An 18,160-nucleotide genomic window follows, 5' to 3' on the forward strand; every position below is an offset into this window, starting at 1 on the left:
ATGATACAATATTGTTCTGCTCCAGGAAGACATCCAGGCCTCTCTTGAACCCCTCGACTGAGTTCGCCATCACCACCTCCTCAGACAAGCAATTCCAGATTCTCACTGCCCTAACAGTAAAGAATCCTCTTCTATGTTGGTGGAAAAACCTTCTCTCCTCCAGACGCAAAGAATGCCCCCTTGTGCCCGTCACCTTCCTTGGTATAAACAGATCCTCAGCGAGATATTTGTATTGTCCCCTTATATACTTATACATGGTTATTAGATCGCCCCTCAGTCGTCTTTATTCTAGACTAAATAATCCTAATTTCGCTAATCTATCTGGGTATTGTAGTTCTCCCATCGCCTTTATTAATTTTGTTGCCCTCCTTTGTACCCTCTCTAGTTCCATTATATCCTTCCTGAGCACCGGTGCCCAAAACTGGACACAGTACTCCATGTGCGGTCTAACTAGGGATTTGTACAGAGGCAGTATAATGCTCTCATCATGTGTATCCAGACCTCTTTTAATGCACCCCATGATCCTGTTTGCCTTGGCAGCTGCTGCCTGGCACTGGCTGCTCCAGGTAAGTTTATCATTAACTAGGATCCCCAAGTCCTTCTCCCTGTCAGATTTACCCAGTGGTTTCCCATTCAGTGTGTAATGGTGACATTGATTCCTTCTTCCCATGTGTATAACCTTACATTTATCATTGTTAAACCTCATCTGCCACCTTTCAGCCCAAGTTTCCAACTTATCCAGATCCATCTGTAGCAGAATACTATCTTCTCTTGTATTAACTGCTTTACATAGTTTTGTATCATCTGCAAATATCGATATTTTACTGTGTAAACCTTCTACCAGATCATTAATGAATATGTTGAAGAGAACAGGTCCCAATACTGACCCCTGCGGTACCCCACTGGTCACAGCAACCCAGTTAGAGACTATACCATTTATAACCACCCTCTGCTTTCTATCACTAAGCCAGTTACTAACCCATTTACACACAATTTCCCCCAGACCAAGCATTCTCATTTTGTGTACCAACCTCTTGTGCGGCACGGTATCAAACGCTTTGGAAAAATCGAGATATACCACGTCCAATGACTCACCGTGGTCCAGCCTATAGCTTACCTCTTCATAAAAACTGATTAAATTGGTTTGACAGGAGCGATTTCTCATAAACCCATGCTGATATGGAGTTAAACAGTTATTCTCATTGAGATAATCCAGAATAACATCCCTCAGAAACCCTTCAAATATTTTACCAACAATAGAGGTTAGACTTACTGGCCTATAATTTCCAGGTTCACTTTTAGAGCCCTTTTTGAATATTGGCACCACATTTGCTATGCGCCAATCCTGCGGAACAGACCCTGTCTCTATAGAGTCCCTAAAAATAAGAAATAATGGTTTATCTATTACATTACTTAGTTCTCTTAGTACTCGTGGGTGTATGCCATCCGGACCCGGAGATTTATCTATTTTAATCTTATTTAGCCGGTTTCGCACCTCTTCTTGGGTTAGATTGGTGACCCTTAATATAGGGTTTTCATTGTTTCTTGGGATTTCACCTAGCATTTCATTTTCCACCGTGAATACCGTGGAGAAGAAGGTGTTTAATATGTTAGCTTTTTCCTCGTCATCTACAACCATTCTTTCCTCACTATTTTTTAAGGGGCCTACATTTTCAGTTTTTATTCTTTTACTATTGATATAGTTGAAGAACAGTTTGGGATTAGTTTTACTCTCCTTAGCAATGTGCTTCTCTGTTTCCTTTTTGGCAGCTTTAATTAGTTTTTTAGATAAAGTATTTTTCTCCCTATAGTTTTTTAGAGCTTCAATGGTGCCATCCTGCTTTAGTAGTGCAAATGCTTTCTTTTTACTGTTAATTGCCTGTCTTACTTCTTTGTTTAGCCACATTGGGTTTTTCCTACTTCTAGTCCTTTTATTCCCACAAGGTATAAACCGCTTACAGTGCCTATTTAGGATGTTCTTAAACATTTGCCATTTATTATCTGTATTCTTATTTCTGAGGATATTGTCCCAGTCTACCAGATTAAGGGCATCTCTAAGCTGGTCAAACTTTGCCTTCCTAAAGTTCAGTGTTTTTGTGACTCCCTGACAAGTCCCCCTAGTGAAAGACAGGTGAAACTGTACAATATTGTGGTCGCTATTTCCTAGATGCCCGACCACCTGCAGATTTGTTATTCTGTCAGGTCTATTAGATAGTATTAGGTCTAAAAGTGCTGCTCCTCTGGTTGGATTCTGCACCAATTGTGAAAGATAATTTTTCTTGGTTATTAGCAGAAACCTGTTGCCTTTATGGGTTTCACAGGTTTCTGTCTCCCACTTGGAGACTCCGAAGAGCTGTTCAGTTTTCCCTTTAAAGATTCCAGACTCTTGGCTGGTCAACTTGAAGTGGGGCTAGATGAGATCACATGTAGCGATGCCCAAAGATTTGAACAGCAACAGTCACAAGAAGGGGATGGTTGTAAAGTGAACAAGAGGTGGACGATAATGAGACACAATTGCCAGAAAGTCAGGAGGAGGAACATGGTGCTGAAGTGGAAGACGAGGTGATGGATGACATAGTAACTGGCTCAACCTGGCAGGAGGACATGCAGAGCGAGGACAGCAGCACACATGGAGAAGGAGGCATCGCACCCCAACAGGCAGGAAGAAGCAGTCTGGTGGCCGCAGACAGAAGATGTGCATCGGTTCCCCGTAACACCAACATAACGGAAGTTGACATTCCAACTGTTAGATCTTCCCAAGTCTGGTTATTTTTAAAGACTCTAGATAGCCCCAAACAGGTTATTTGCAGCACCTGACATGCCCACATCAGCAGGGGTAGCAAAACTACCAGCCTGACCACCACCAGCATGATCAGGCACATGGCAGCAAAGCACCCAACTTTGTGGTTCAATCCCCAGGCTCCAGGAACATTGTCTGCATGTGACACCACTGCTTCTTCCACTGCATAGAAGCCAATCTCCAGTCCACGGTGCATGCGAAGATGCCTCCTGCCCTGCACCTGTTGTTGCCCACAGTCAACCAGCACCAACATCAAGCCCGTCCAAGTTCTTGTCTCAGCACAGCCTTCAGTTGTCCATACCACAGTCATTGGAGCACAAGGGGAAATACCCAGCCAATGCCCCACAGGCTACATTACTAAATTCTAACATTTCTCTTCTGCTTGCGCTCGAAATGTTGCCTTTTAGGCTCATTGAGATGGAAGCTTTCCGCAACCTGATGGCGGCAGTCCCAAGGTACTCGGTCCCCAGTCGCCACTATTTCTCCCGGTGTGCAGTACCGGCGTTACACCAGCACATGTCCCACAACATAACCCGTGCCCTCAACAATGCGGTTACTGGGAAAGTCCACCTAACAATGGACACGTGGACAAGTGCTTGTGGGCAGGGACGATACATCTCACTGACGACACACAGGGTTAACATAGTGGAAGTCGGGACCCAGTCAGACCTTGGGATGAAACACATTCTCCGGAGGCCGAGGATTGTGGGCCCTATGTCAATCAGGGTTGCCCTCACAGTCTACAGCTCCTGCTCCTTCTCCTCTTCGGCCTCCATCTCTGAAATGAGCACATCAGTCAGAAGCATTGCAGCACTGCCTCAGCCAAGCGGCAACAGGCTTTGCTGAATCTTATCTACTTAGGTGACAAACCGGACAATGTTGAAGAGTTATCGACAGCGCTGAAAGAGCAGTCAGATTTTTGGATGACACAGCTGAACATACAGCCAAGCATGGTTGTGTGTGACAATGGGCAGAACCTGGTGGCTGCTCTGAGGCAAGGTGAGCTCACACACATACCTTCCCTAGAACATGTGCTTAACCTTGTCATTCAATGTTTTCTCAAAAGCTACCCGGAGCTACCGAATCTGCTAGTGAAAGTATGCCTCCTGTCTGCCCATTTTAGAAAGTCAGCTACAGCTTCAGCAGCCCTTGCCAAGCTTCAGCAGTGTTTGAATCTTCCGACTTACCGACTGATATGTGATGTCCCCACGCATTGAAAATCTACACTGCATATGTTGGAAAGGATTTGTGAGATGAAGAGGGCAGTTGTTGACTACCAGCATCAATAAGGCATTCGTTATTCCGTTCAGACTCCACACATAAGACCTCAGGTGTGGACAAGGATGTCAGACATGTATACCATCCTCAAAAACTTTCAGGACTGCACCAAGATGATGATTAGTGCTCATAATTAAAGAGGATGCATTGCAGGCAGAGCATGAGGACATGGAGCAAGGAAACATACACGGGCATAACACTCAGCCCAGCCTCATGTCATAGTAGACAATGAGGAGGAGGAGGAAGAACAGGAGCTATTTTCATGCGCTATAGACAGTAGTACAAGCACAGCTGTCATACCGTCTGTTCAACGTGGATGGCCTGAGGACAGGGAGGAAGAGGAGGATGAGCATAAGGAGGACAGCATGGTCAGGTGTCCTGTTGGTGAGGACCTGGAGTCTTGCCTGTTAGTAGTCTGGCACTCATGGCTGACTTTAGGTTGCACTGCTTTTCCTGTGACCCTCGCATTATTAAAATTTTTGGTGACACTCATTAGTGGTTGGTGACACTTCTAGACCCACACTACAAGGATAACTTTCAATTTCTTCTTAAAGAGGCAGACAGGTGTACTAGCATGTTGCAGTACCAGAGGGCCCTGGAGCGGAATTACTAAGAAAATTCCCATCTGAGAACTCTGGCAGCAGATGTCAAAGATTGCTGTGCAACCTAAGAATCCAAGCAAGAGAGACAGAAGTGCAATCGAGCTCAGGCAGGGGAACAATGGCAAAGTTCTGGAACAGAATTCTCAGGCCCACCCATCGTGTCGGCACAGAGGCAAGGGGTGCTGTCACTAGAAGTGCAATTTTTGGGAAGATGCTGAGAGAGTACCTTGCTGATCGTACAAACATCCTCCGCTATTCCTCTGTGCCTTTTAATTATTGGGTATACAAGCTGGACACGTGTAATGAACTGGCTCTCTATGCCTTGGAGGTACTGGCCTATCCTGCTGCTAGCGTTCCATCAGAGCGAGTTTTTATTGCCGCTGGTGGAATTATAACAGATAAGTGCATCCGCCTGTCAACTGAAAATGATGACAGGTTGACTCTTATAAAAAATGAACAAGGGCTGTATTGGGCAAGACTTCTGTATACCACCGAATGAAAACAGTGAAACATAACCGCCAATGCATTCTCTTTTTGTGGAGGTGTATTCTCATGCACCTCTTCACAACCACACATGGGTATACGCTTCATGATTTGGTCTGTTTGGTGTTATACTTCTCCTAATCCTCATCCTCATCCTCATCATCCACAACCACAAGAACTCCAGGGTGAACATATTCTGTGATGCAAAAGTCTCTAAATTTTTGTGCAAGGGTGTTTTTATGATGCCCACTCCTTTACATTGGGCCTACTTTTTAATGAGGCCTTCATCAACATCTCATCATTCTCAGCCACTAGATCACCAGGGTTAACGTGTTCCGTGCTGCTACAGCCAGTCCAATTTTTGGCAAGGTTGTCTATGATGCCCATAAAATATTTTTTTTAAATGTTCCCCCATTGGTAAATGTTTGTCAGCCCATGCACTTAGTGTATGGGCATTACAAGTGTAGGAGATCAAGCTCCTTTACATTGGACCTACGTTTTAATGAGGCCTTCAGCAATGTCTCATCATTTCCCACCTCCAGATCACCAGGGTTAACTTGTTCCGTGCTGCTACAACCTGTCCAATTTTTGGCAAGGTTGTCTATGATGCCCATAACATTTTTGTAAAAAATGTACCCCCCATGGTGAAGTGTTTGTCAGCCCGTGCACTTAGTGTATGGGCATTATGAGTCTTGGAGACACGCTCATTTGTAATGGGACAGCTTTTTTATGAGGCGCTCCTCCATGTTTCTTTCAAGGGGGAATTGGGGTGCGTGCAAATTAGGGTCAAAGCGGCCCTTGCATTCAATGCATAAGGAAACAGTATGGCAGGACCAGCTGAAGAATGTGAAGTGGGTGTTCCTGTGGCCATTCAGTACCTGGGTTCAAAGGCTTATTGGGGTGCATATGACTTGGTAGCAGGGCAGGCCTTGCAGTTAGTTCAAAAGAAAACAGTATGGGATTACAAAATGAATAATGTGAAGTGTATTTTCCCAGTGGCCATCCAGTACCTGGGTTCAATGGCTTATTGGGGGTGCATATGACTTGGTAGCTTGGCAGGTCTTGCAGTCAATACATAAGAAAACAGTATTGGATTACAAAATGACTAATGTGAAGTGGATTTTCCTGTGGCCATCCACTACCTGGATTCAAAGGATTCTTGAGGTGCATATGACTTGATAGGAGGGCAGGCCTTGCATTCAATGCAACATTTTTTCAGGAAGCCCTCCTGTACCTCTCATGAAAAGGGTGTTGGGGTGCGTCTTAATTCTTGGCAGCCCAGCCACTCACTGCATAGGCAATAACAGCATAAGAGACTCACTCTTTAATAATGGCCCTTTAAGAATATTAATACTGCCTGATGCTCCTCCAAAAATAAAGTTTGTGGCTTTAAGAGTCCCTCCTAGCAACAATGATGGAGGAACATTTTGGTCCGGGATTAATTATTTTGCCTTATATACAAGTCATTACCCTGGAAAGGATGTACTTTAACATATTTCTCAGCAAAATCCATTTTGGTTTCGTTTTTGTATGTTTTTTGGTGCACCTGTAAAAATGGTGTGAAACTCTGACAGCGTTGCTTACAGCTGTGACCTATGACTCAGAAATGCTTCCAGGGGCGATCCCCCTGATGTTCCAATGTCATTTGAGCAATGTTTTCACCATTTTCAGATATTTTTAGATCTTAAAAGGACCCCCGGGGGGGATCGCGGTAAAGTTTTACATTGGGCTCGTTGCTCAGGTCGGGTACCCGAGTATTCCAATTTGCTCGACCCGAGCAATGAGCACCCGAGCATTTTAGTGCTCGCCCATCACTACAAGTAATAGCTGTTATGTTTTTTTATTTTTTAAAAATAAAAAAGTCTTAAAGTCCTTTAGCTCCAATCCCTGACACGGCCTGTATGTTGAAAAATCTGGTAGGCCATAAGCACAATAGGTAGCGAATAGTAGGAGCCTACTTCTTCTGAAAAATCACTTAGCTGCTGCAGTAGATATTGTCCAAGGCATTTTACATACTAAGCTTTTATTACTGCAAACACAGGAATGACAGGATTAAGCAGTTTATACTATTAAGGAAGTTATCCTCTATCTCTACTACTCCGCTATTTCCGGCAGTTTCATAAAGAATGAAAGAAGTTCTGGAGTTCATATTATCCTTCACTTCATTCAAAAGAGACACTGCAGAGTACCAGACTCAGAATCCCTAAATTAACAATAGAGTGTTTTTTTAACCTCTTTCCGACATCAGGCGTAAATGTACGACGATGTCGGACTCCCTCCTTTTGATGTGGGCTCAACCTGTATGTAACAAAGCCAATCGGATTATGGCAGCTTCTAGTCTCCCATGGAGACTATTGAAGCATGCAAAAAGTAAAAAAATGTTTTAAAAAATATAAAAAAAATGTAAAAGTTCAAATCACCCCCCTTTCAGCCCACTCAAAATAAAACAATAAAATAAAAATCAAACATACACATATTTGGTATCGCCGCGTTCATAATTGCCCGCTCTATCAATTAAAAAAAAGAATTTACTCGATCACTTAACATCGTAACAAGAAAAAATTAAAAATATCAGAATTATATTTTTTGGGTCACTGCAACATTGCATTAAAATGCAATAACGGCATGCAAAAAATAAGCACTCACCCCACCAGAGATCACAAAAAATGGAGATGCTATGGGTATCGGAAAATGGTGCATTTTTTTCTTAACAAAATTTTTTTTTTTTTTCACCACTTAAATAAAAAAGAATCTAGACATGTTTGGTGTCTGTGAACTCATGATGACCTGGAAAATCATAATGGCAGGTCAGTTTTAGCCTTTAGTGAACATGGTGAAAAAAAAAACAACTGTGGGATTGCACTTTTTTTGCAATTTCACCACACTTGGAATTTTTTCCCATTTTAGAGTACAAGACATAGTAAAACCAATGGTGGCATTCAAAAGTACAACTCATCCTGCAAAAAACAAGCCGTTATATGGCCATGTTGACCAAAAAGGTTATGACTCTGGGAAGAAGGGAAGCAAAAAATGAAAATGAAAAACCAAAAATACCTCTGGTTGTTAAGGGGTTAATAAACAGTAAATTGAAAAGTTCCTTATTTTATTAGGCACTTTCCAATTATACTCATCTTTGACGTTAGGAACAGTCATTTAAGCCCGAGGTGCATTAGCTCTTCTATTGCTAGCAATTTTATGGGAACAGTAATAATACCCATAGAAGTATCATGAACATGTTCATGCAAGTGTAAGGCTGGGGTCACACTCAGCGTAGGGAAATACGGTCCTTATTTTACAGGCATAATACGCAGAAATTATCCCAAAACAGTGATCCATATGTCACCCGTATGCAGGGTGTGGCAGGGTATTTTACGCATGTTTACCTCCATATGTAATCCGTATGCCATCCGTAATGCGTTTTTTTACACAAACTCACAAATTGGACATGTTAACAGTTTTGAGGCCTGAAAATAATTTTAATCATCAGCCTAATCCTATTTAAGGCCTCAACAGGTGAAACCCTCCCATATGGCCATTTTGTTGCTGTGCTTTGGTAGGTGTTGTGGTGTTACTTGTGCAACATATCTGACCTCCTGCAATTCACACCAACTCAGTGGGTGTTATTTAATTGGGTCTTGTCATGCTGCTTTGGCCAGCCATACCCTGTGATAGTTGATCCGCGAAGGAGGAGAAGACGAATGTGGGTGCATCCACTTTTGCAGCAACGCTCCACTAAAGGGCATTTTCCCAGGCTCTATTCAGCTCTGTGGACACATCCGGGAAAATTCTTTAACTACTTTCGGATGACAATATCCACCTTTGATATGTTGTTGGAGATCGTACTATGACCGACTCTCCTTTTTGGATCCCAGTATGGATCTGAGTTTGTGGATATATCTGTCATTGGAAGGCATAATCGCTTCTGTGGTTCCAAAAGCAAGGATCTTTGGCCATTGGAAATCACACAACTATAATTTCAACACAAACTATGGATATATCCTAATCATATATCTAGGATTATTAAAATATACTCAGAAAAATGCTGAACATAGTATTTCACTTGAATGTTCTTGTTGGAAATTATGACATAAATTAGAATTAGGTCCTGCACCATTTTTTGTTGCATACAATTAAAGGGATAATTCATGAAAAAACTGGCGTGGGCTCTCGCGCAATTTTCTCTGCCAGAGAGGGAAAGTCAGTGACTGAGGGAAGATATTAATAGCCTAGAGAGGGACCATGGTTATTGGCCCCCCTAGCTAAAAACATGTGCCCCCAGCCACCCCAGAAAAGGCACATCTGTAATGCCACAGGGCAGTGGGAAGAGATAGGCTAAGTTCCGGAATAGGCGCATCTTATATATGCGCCTTTTCTGGGGTGGCTGGGGGCAAATGTTTTTAGCCATGGGTGGCCAATAACCATGGTCCCTCTCTAGGCTATTAACATCTGCCCTCAGTCAATGGCTTTCCCTCGCTGGCAGAGAACATTGAGCAAGAGCCCACGCCAGTTGTTTCAATGAATTAACCCTTTAATTTAACACCTACAGCTCCCAAATTTTACACACAAACACTTCTAACATTATTAGTGAGGGATATATAAAAATCTAATGAATTTGAAATGGTTTATTGTATGTAAACCATGTCTCATATCCTGTCGAGTTCGGTAAAGATTTAGCAAAAGCCGACAATTGAATTACCGGCTTTTCTGCTATCTAACTCTGTATGAAATGCTAGATAGTGGCCCGATTCTAATGCATCGGGCATTCTAGAATATGTATGTATGTATGTACGATGTGCTTAGCACAGCCACGTAGTATATAACACAGCCACATAGTATATAGCAGCCACATAGTATTTAGCAGCCTCATAGTATTTAGTAGCCATATAGTATAAAGCAGCCACATACTATGTAGCACAGCCCACGTAACACAGACAGCCATATAGTATATAGCACAGCCACATAGTATATAGAAAAAAAACACAAAATTGAGCTTAACTTAAGTTGGTATACATGCAGAGGTAAAACGCATGTTAAAAATGGCCACAAAACATAAAACCTACAAGAGAAAAAAGGTAAATGAAAACCCTGATATAACTAAGTAAAAAAAGCAAAAATGCATTTAAATAACACAGAGTTTTTAGTAATACTGTTTTTTGATCAAAGAATAGCACAAAAGCCATCCCACCTCGTCATGGTAACTCTGATCGGGACAGTCCTAAACTATCTAATATTAAAACCTTACCATGTGTCAATGTTGACCTCAGTGTGAATAAGGGCAGATGAAAGGACTGAGCCCAAACAGTGAAACACTAGACTAGGGAAGCCTTATATAGTTTCTAGCTCAGAAACAGGGAGGCCACACACCGGATTGCACAGAATGCAACAATACACAGAAAAAAAACACAAAATTGAGCTTAACTTAAGTTGGTATACATGCAGAGGTAAAACGCATGTTAAAAATGGCCACAAAACATAAAACCTACAAGAGAAAAAGGTAAATGAAAACCCTGATATAACTAGGTAAAAAAAGCAAAAATGCATTTAAATAACACAGAGTTTTTAGTAATACTGTTTTTTGATCAAAAAATAGCACAAAAGCCATCCCACCTCGTCACGGTAACTCTGATCAGGACAGTCCTAAACTATCTAATATTAAAACCTTACCATGTGTCAATGTTGACCTCAGTGTGAATAAGTAGTGTTGAGCGACTTTTACTTTTATAGGATCGGGTCGGGTTTCACGAAACCCGACTTTTTCAAAAGTCGGGTCGAGTGAAATCGGCCGATCCTATAAAAAAGTAGGGGTCGGCCGAAACTCGAAACCCAATGCAGTGCATTGGATTTCCATGGTTCCCAGGGTCTGAAGGAGAGGAAACTCTCCTTCAAGCCCTGCGATCCATATTTAGGTGTAAAATAAAGAATAAAAATAAAAAATATCGCTATACTTACCCTCTGACGCGGGTACCCGTCAGGATACCCTATTAGGTATATACTCACCCTCGGACGCGCCCTGCTTCTTTCCGACAGCCTTCCTTCCTAAGAATCAGCGCTTGCAGGACCTTCGGTGACGTCACGGCTTCTGATTGGTCGTGCGAGCGGTCACATGGGCGGTCGCGCGACCAATCACAAGCCGCGACGTCACCGCGACGTCACCGCAAGGTCCTGGAAGCGCTGATTCGAAGGAGGAAGGTTCCCGATTAGTACCAGGGCGCGTCAGAGGGTAAGTATAGCGATATTTTTTATTTTAATTCTTTATTTTACACTGAAATCTGAATTCCGATACCAATTCCCGATATCTTAAACATATCGGGAATCGGTATCGGAATTCCGATTCCAGATTCAGAAGATCGCCGACTTCATGACCGACCCCACACAGGGGTCGGGTCGGGTTTCATGAAACCCGACCTTGCAAAAAGTCGGCGACTTCTGAATATTATCGCCCCTGTTGTGAATTCTGTGGCAGAGCTCCCTCCTGTGGTCACAAGTGGTACTTCGGCTGGTTCTCTCTGTGAGCTTCCGTTGGTGGAGGAAAGTGGTACTGCGGCTTCTGAGTTTCCTTCCTCAGGTGATGTGGTGAAGTCGTTAGGTGCTGCTCTATTTAACTCCACCTAGTGCTTTGATCCTGGCTTCCAGTCAATGTTCTAGTATTGGACCTGTTTCCTCCTGGATCGTTCCTGTGGCCTGCTGCTCTGCATAGCTAAGTTCCTCTTTGCTATTTGTTTGCTGTTTTTTTCTGTCCAGCTTGTCAATTTGTTTTTTACTGCTTGCTGGAAGCTCTGGGACGCAGAGGGTGTACCTCCGTGCCGTTAGTTCGGTACGGAGGGTCTTTTTGCCCCCTTTGCGTGGTTTTTGTAGGATTTTGTGTTGACCGCAAAGTTACCTTTCCTATCCTCGCTCTGTTCAGAAAGTTGGGCCTCACTGTGCTAAATCTATTTCATCTCTACGTTTGTCTTTTCATCTTAACTCACAGTCATTATATGTGGGGCTGCCTTTTCCTTTTGGGTATTTCTCTGAGGCAAGGTAGGCTTATTTTCTATCTTCAGGCTAGCTAGTTTCTCAGGCCGTGCCGAGTTGCATAGGGAGCGTTAGGCGCAATCCACGGCTAAAAAAAACAGGGAAGAAGCCAGCACTGCTTATGGTCAGAACGCATTGCGTTAGGCGCAATCCACGGCTGCCTTTAGTGTGTTGGAGAGGATTAGGGATTGCGGTCAACAGAGTTCCCACGTCTCAGAGCTCGTTCTTGTTTTTTGGGTTATTGCCAGGTCACTGTATGTGCGCTGACCTCTATGTCCATTGTGGGACTGAATTACCTTTCATAACATTACTGGAAGCCAAAAGTACTAATGATTCCCAATAGAAGGAAAAAAGAAGTTCTGAGACCATTTTTTTTTCTTTGCACTGTGTTTTGCCTTTTTTTTCCCCTAGACATTTGGGTGGTTCAGGACACAGGTGTAGCAATGGACATTAAAGGTCTGTCTTCATGTGTGGATCAGCTCACGGCAAGAGTACAAAGTATTCAAGACTTTGTGGTTCAGAATTCTATGTTAGAACCGAGAATTCCTATTCCTGATTTGTTTTTTGGAGATAGAACTAAATTTCTGAGTTTCAAAAATAATTGTAAACTATTTCTGGCTTTGAAACCTCGCTCCTCTGGTGACCCAGTTCAACAAGTTAGGATCGTTATTTCTTTTTTGCGTGGCGACCCTCAGGACTGGGCTTTTTCTCTTGCGTCAGGAGATCCTGCATTAAGTAATATCGATGCATTTTTCCTGGCGCTCGGATTGCTGTACGATGAGCCTAATTCTGTGGATCAGGCAGAGAAGAATTTGCTGGCTCTGTGTCAGGGTCAGGATGAAATAGAGGTATATTGTCAGAAATTTAGAAAGTGGTTCATACTCACTCAGTGGAATGAAGGTGCGCTCGCAGCTATTTTCAGAAAAGGTCTCTCTGAAGCCCTTAAGGATGTCATGGTGGGATTTCCTATGCCTGCTGGTCTGAATGAGTCTATGTCTTTGGCCATTCAGATCGGTCGACGCTTGCGCGAGCGTAAATCTGTGCACCATTTGGCGGTATTACCTGAGCTTAAACCTGAGCCTAGGCAGTGCGATAGGACTTTGACCAGAGTTGAACGGCAAGAACACAGACATCTGAATGGGCTGTGTTTCTACTGTGGTGATTCCACTCATGCTATCTCTGATTGTCCTAAGCGCACTAAGCGGTTCGCTAGGTCTGCCACCATTGGTACGGTACAGTCAAAATTTCTTCTGTCTGTTACCTTGATCTGCTCTTTGTCATCGTATTCTGTCATGGCATTTGTGGACTCAGGCGCTGCTCTGAATTTGATGGACTTCCAAGTATGCTAGGCGTTGTGGGTTTTTCTTGGAGCCCTTGCAGTGTCCTATTCCATTGAGAGGAATTGATGCTACGCCTTTGGCCAAGAATAAGCCTCAGTACTGGACCCAGCTGACCATGTGCATGGCTCCAGCACATCAGGAGGTTATTCGCTTTCTGGTGTTGCATAATCTGCATGATGTGGTCGTGTTGGGGTTGCCATGGCTACAAGTTCATAATCCAGTATTAGATTGGAAATCCATGTCTGTGTCCAGCTGGGGTTGTCAGGAGGTACATGGTGATGTCCCATTTCTGACTATTTCGTCATCCACCCCTTCTGAGTTTCCTGAGTTCTTGTCTGATTACCGGGATTTATTTGATGAGCCCAAGTCCGATACCCTACCTCCGCATAGGGATTGTGATTGTGCTATCGATTTGATTCCTGGTAGTAAATTCCCTAAAGGTCGACTGTTTAATTTATCTGTGCCTGAGCACGCCGCTATGCGGAGTTATGTGAAGGAGTCTTTGGAGAAGGGGCATATTCGCCCGTCATCGTCGCCATTAGGAGCAGGGTTCTTTTTTGTAGCCAAGAAGGATGGTTCACTGAGACCTTGTATAGATTACCGCCTTCTAAATAAGATCACGGTTAAATTTCAGTACCCCTTGCCATTGTTATCTGATTTGTTTGCTCGGATAAAGGGGGCTAGTTGGTTCACCAAGATAGATCTTCGTGGTGCGTATAATCTTGTGCGTAATAAGCGAGGCGATGAGTGGAAAACTGCATTTAATACGCCCGAGGGCCATTTTGAGTATCTAGTAATGCCATTCGGACTTGCCAATGCTCCATCAGTATTTCAGTCCTTTATGCATGACATCTTCCGAGAGTACCTGGATAAATTCCTGATTGTGTACTTAGATGACATTTTGATCTTCTCGGATGATTGGGAGTCTCATGTGAAGCAGGTCAGAACGGTGTTTCAGGTTCTGCGTGCTAATTCTTTGTTTGTGAAGGGATCAAAGTGTCTCTTTGGTGTTCAGAAGGTTTCATTTTTGGGGTTCATCTTTTCCCCTTCTACTATCGAGATGGACCCTGTTAAGGTCCAAGCCATCCATAATTGGACTCAGCCGACATCTCTGAAAAGTCTGCAAAAGTTCCTGGGCTTTGCTAATTTTTATCGTCGCTTCATCTGCAATTTTTCTAGTATTGCTAAACCATTGACCGATTTGACCAAGAAAGGTGCTGATTTGGTCAATTGGTCTTCTGCTGCGGTGGAAGCTTTTCAAGAGTTGAAGCGTCGTTTTTATTCTGCCCCTGTGTTGTGTCAACCAGATGTTTCGCTTCCGTTCCAGGTCGAGGTTGATGCTTCTGAGATTGGAGCAGGGGCTGTTTTGTCGCAGAGAAGTTTTGATTGCTCGGTGATGAAACCATGCACCTTCTTTTCCAGGAAGTTTTCGCCTGCTGAGCGAAATTATGATGTGGGCAATCGAGAGTTGCTGGCCATGAAGTGGGCATTCGAGGAGTGGCGTCATTGGCTTGAAGGAGCTAAGCATCGCGTGGTGGTCTTGACTGATCATAAGAACTTGACTTATCTCGAGTCCGCCAAGCGGTTGAATCCTAGACAAGCTCGTTGGTCGTTGTTTTTTGCCCGTTTTGACTTTGTGATTTCATACCTTCCGGGCTCTAAAAATGTGAAGGCGGATGCTCTGTCTAGGAGTTTTGTGCCCGACTCTCCGGGTGTATCTGAGCCGGCGGGTATCCTCAAAGAGGGAGTAATTGTGTCTGCCATCTCCCCTGATTTGCGGCGGGTGCTGCAAAAATTTCAGGCTAATAAACCTGATCGTTGCCCAGCGGAGAAACTGTTTGTCCCTGATAGGTGGACGAATAAAGTTATCTCTGAGGTAAATTGTTCGGTGTTGGCTGGTCATCCTGGAATCTTTGGTACCAGAGAGTTAGTGGCTAGATCCTTTTGGTGGCCATCTCTGTCGCGGGATGTGCGTACTTTTGTGCAGTCCTGTGGGATTTGTGCTCGGGCTAAGCCCTGCTGTTCTCGTGCCAGTGGGTTGCTTTTGCCCTTGCCGGTCCCGAAGAGGCCTTGGACACATATCTCTATGGATTTTATTTCAGATCTTCCCGTCTCTCAAAAGATGTCAGTCATTTGGGTGGTCTGTGATCGCTTCTCTAAGATGGTCCATTTGGTACCCTTGTCTAAATTGCCTTCCTCCTCTGATTTGGTGCCATTGTTTTTCCAGCATGTGGTTCGTTTACATGGCATTCCAGAGAATATCGTTTCTGACAGAGGTTCCCAGTTTGTTTCGAGGTTTTGGCGAGCCTTTTGTGGTAGGATGGGCATTGACTTGTCTTTTTCCTCGCTTTCCATCCTCAGACTAATGGCCAGACCGAACGAACCAATCAGACCTTGGAAACATATCTGAGATGCTTTGTTTCTGCTGATCAGGATGACTGGGTGTCCTTTTTGCCTTTGGCTGAGTTCGCCCTTAATAATCGGGCCAGCTCGGCTACCTTGGTTTCACCGTTTTTCTGCAACTCTGGGTTCCATCCTCGTTTCTCTTCAGGGCAGGTTGAGTCTTCGGACTGTCCTGGTGTGGATACTGTGGTGGACAGGTTGCAGCAGATTTGGACTCATGTGGTGGACAATTTGACTTTGTCCCAGAAGAAGGCTCAACGTTTCGCTAATCGCAGACGCTGTGTGGGTCCCCGACTTCGGGTTGGGGACTTGGTTTGGTTATCTTCTCGTCATATTCCTATGAAGGTTTCCTCTCCTAAGATTAAACCTCGTTTTATTGGTCCGTATAGGATTTCTGAGGTTCTTAATCCTGTGTCTTTTCGTCTGACCCTTCCAGATTCTTTTTCCATACATAACGTATTCCATAGGTCATTGTTGCGGAGATACATGGCACCTATGGTTCCATCTGTTGATCCTCCTGCCCCGGTTTTGGTGGAGGGGGAGTTGGAGTATATTGTGGAGAAGATTTTGGATTCTCGTGTTTCAAGGAGGAAACTCCAGTATCTGGTTAAGTGGAAGGGTTATACTCAGGAAGATAATTCCTGGGTCTTTGCCTCTGATGTCCATGCTCCCGATCTTGTTCGTGCCTTTCATATGGCTCATCCTGGTCGTCCTAGGAGCTCTGGTGAGGGTTCGGTGACCCCTCCTCAAGGGGGGGGTACTGTTGTGAATTCTGTGGCAGAGCTCCCTCCTGTGGTCACAAGTGGTACTTCGGCTGATTCTCTCTGTGAGCTTCCGTTGGTGGAGGAGAGTGGTACTGCGGCTTCTGAGTTTCCTTCCTCAGGTGATGTGGTGAAGTCGTTAGGTGCTGCTCTATTTAACTCCACCTAGTGCTTTGATCCTGGCTTCCAGTCAATGTTCTAGTATTGGACCTGTTTCCTCCTGGATCGTTCCTGTGGCCTGCTGCTCTGCATAGCTAAGTTCCTCTTTGCTATTTGTTTGCTGTTTTTTTCTGTCCAGCTTGTCAATTTGTTTTTTACTGCTTGCTGGAAGCTCTGGGACGCAGAGGGTGTACCTCCGTGCCGTTAGTTCGGTACGGAGGGTCTTTTTGCCCCCTTTGCGTGGTTTTTGTAGGATTTTGTGTTGACCGCAAAGTTACCTTTCCTATCCTCGCTCTGTTCAGAAAATTGGGCCTCACTTTGCTAAATCTATTTCATCTCTACGTTTGTCTTTTCATCTTAACTCACAGTCATTATATGTGGGGGCTGCCTTTTCCTTTGGGGTATTTCTCTGAGGCAAGGTAGGCTTATTTTCTATCTTCAGGCTAGCTAGTTTCTCAGGCCGTGCCGAGTTGGCTAGGGAGCGTTAGGCGCAATCCACGGCTGCCTTTAGTGTGTTGGAGAGGATTAGGGATTGCGGTCAACAGAGTTCCCACGTCTCAGAGCTCGTTCTTGTTTTTTGGGTTATTGCCAGGTCACTGTATGTGCGCTGACCTCTATGTCCATTGTGGTACTGAATTACCTTTCATAAGACGATCCGTTTCGCTCAACCCTATGAATAAGGGCAGATGAAAGGACTGAGCCCAAACAGTGAAACACTATATAGCAGCCACGTAGTATATAGCACAGCCCACATAATATATAGAACAGCCCACACAGTATATAACACAGGCCACATAGTATATAACACAGCCCATGCAGTATATAACACTATCCATGTAGTATATAGCAGCCAGACAGTATATAACACAGCCCACATAATATATAGCACAGCCCATGTAGCATATAACACGTATCGGGTATTCTAAAATATGTATGTATGTATGTTGTGCTTAGCACAGCCACGTAGCATATAACACAGTCACGTAGTATATAACACAGCTACGTAGTATATAACACAGACAGTCACATAGTATTTAGCACAGCCACGTAGTATATAGCACAGCCACGTAGTATATAGCACAGCCACGTAGTATATAGCACAGCCATGTAGTACATAGCAGCCATGTAGTATATAACAGCCACATAGTATATAGAAGCCACATACTATATAGCAGCGACATAGTATATAGCACAGCCCACGTAACACAGACAGCCAAGTAGTATATAGCACAGCAATGTAGTATATAGCAGCCACATAGTATATAGCAGCCAAGTAGTATATAGCACAGCCCACTTAGTATATAGCACAGCCCACGTAGT

The sequence above is a fragment of the Ranitomeya imitator genome, chromosome 5 (assembly GCF_032444005.1).
Source record: "Ranitomeya imitator isolate aRanImi1 chromosome 5, aRanImi1.pri, whole genome shotgun sequence".
In the NCBI taxonomy this organism is placed as follows: Eukaryota; Metazoa; Chordata; class Amphibia; order Anura; family Dendrobatidae; genus Ranitomeya; species Ranitomeya imitator.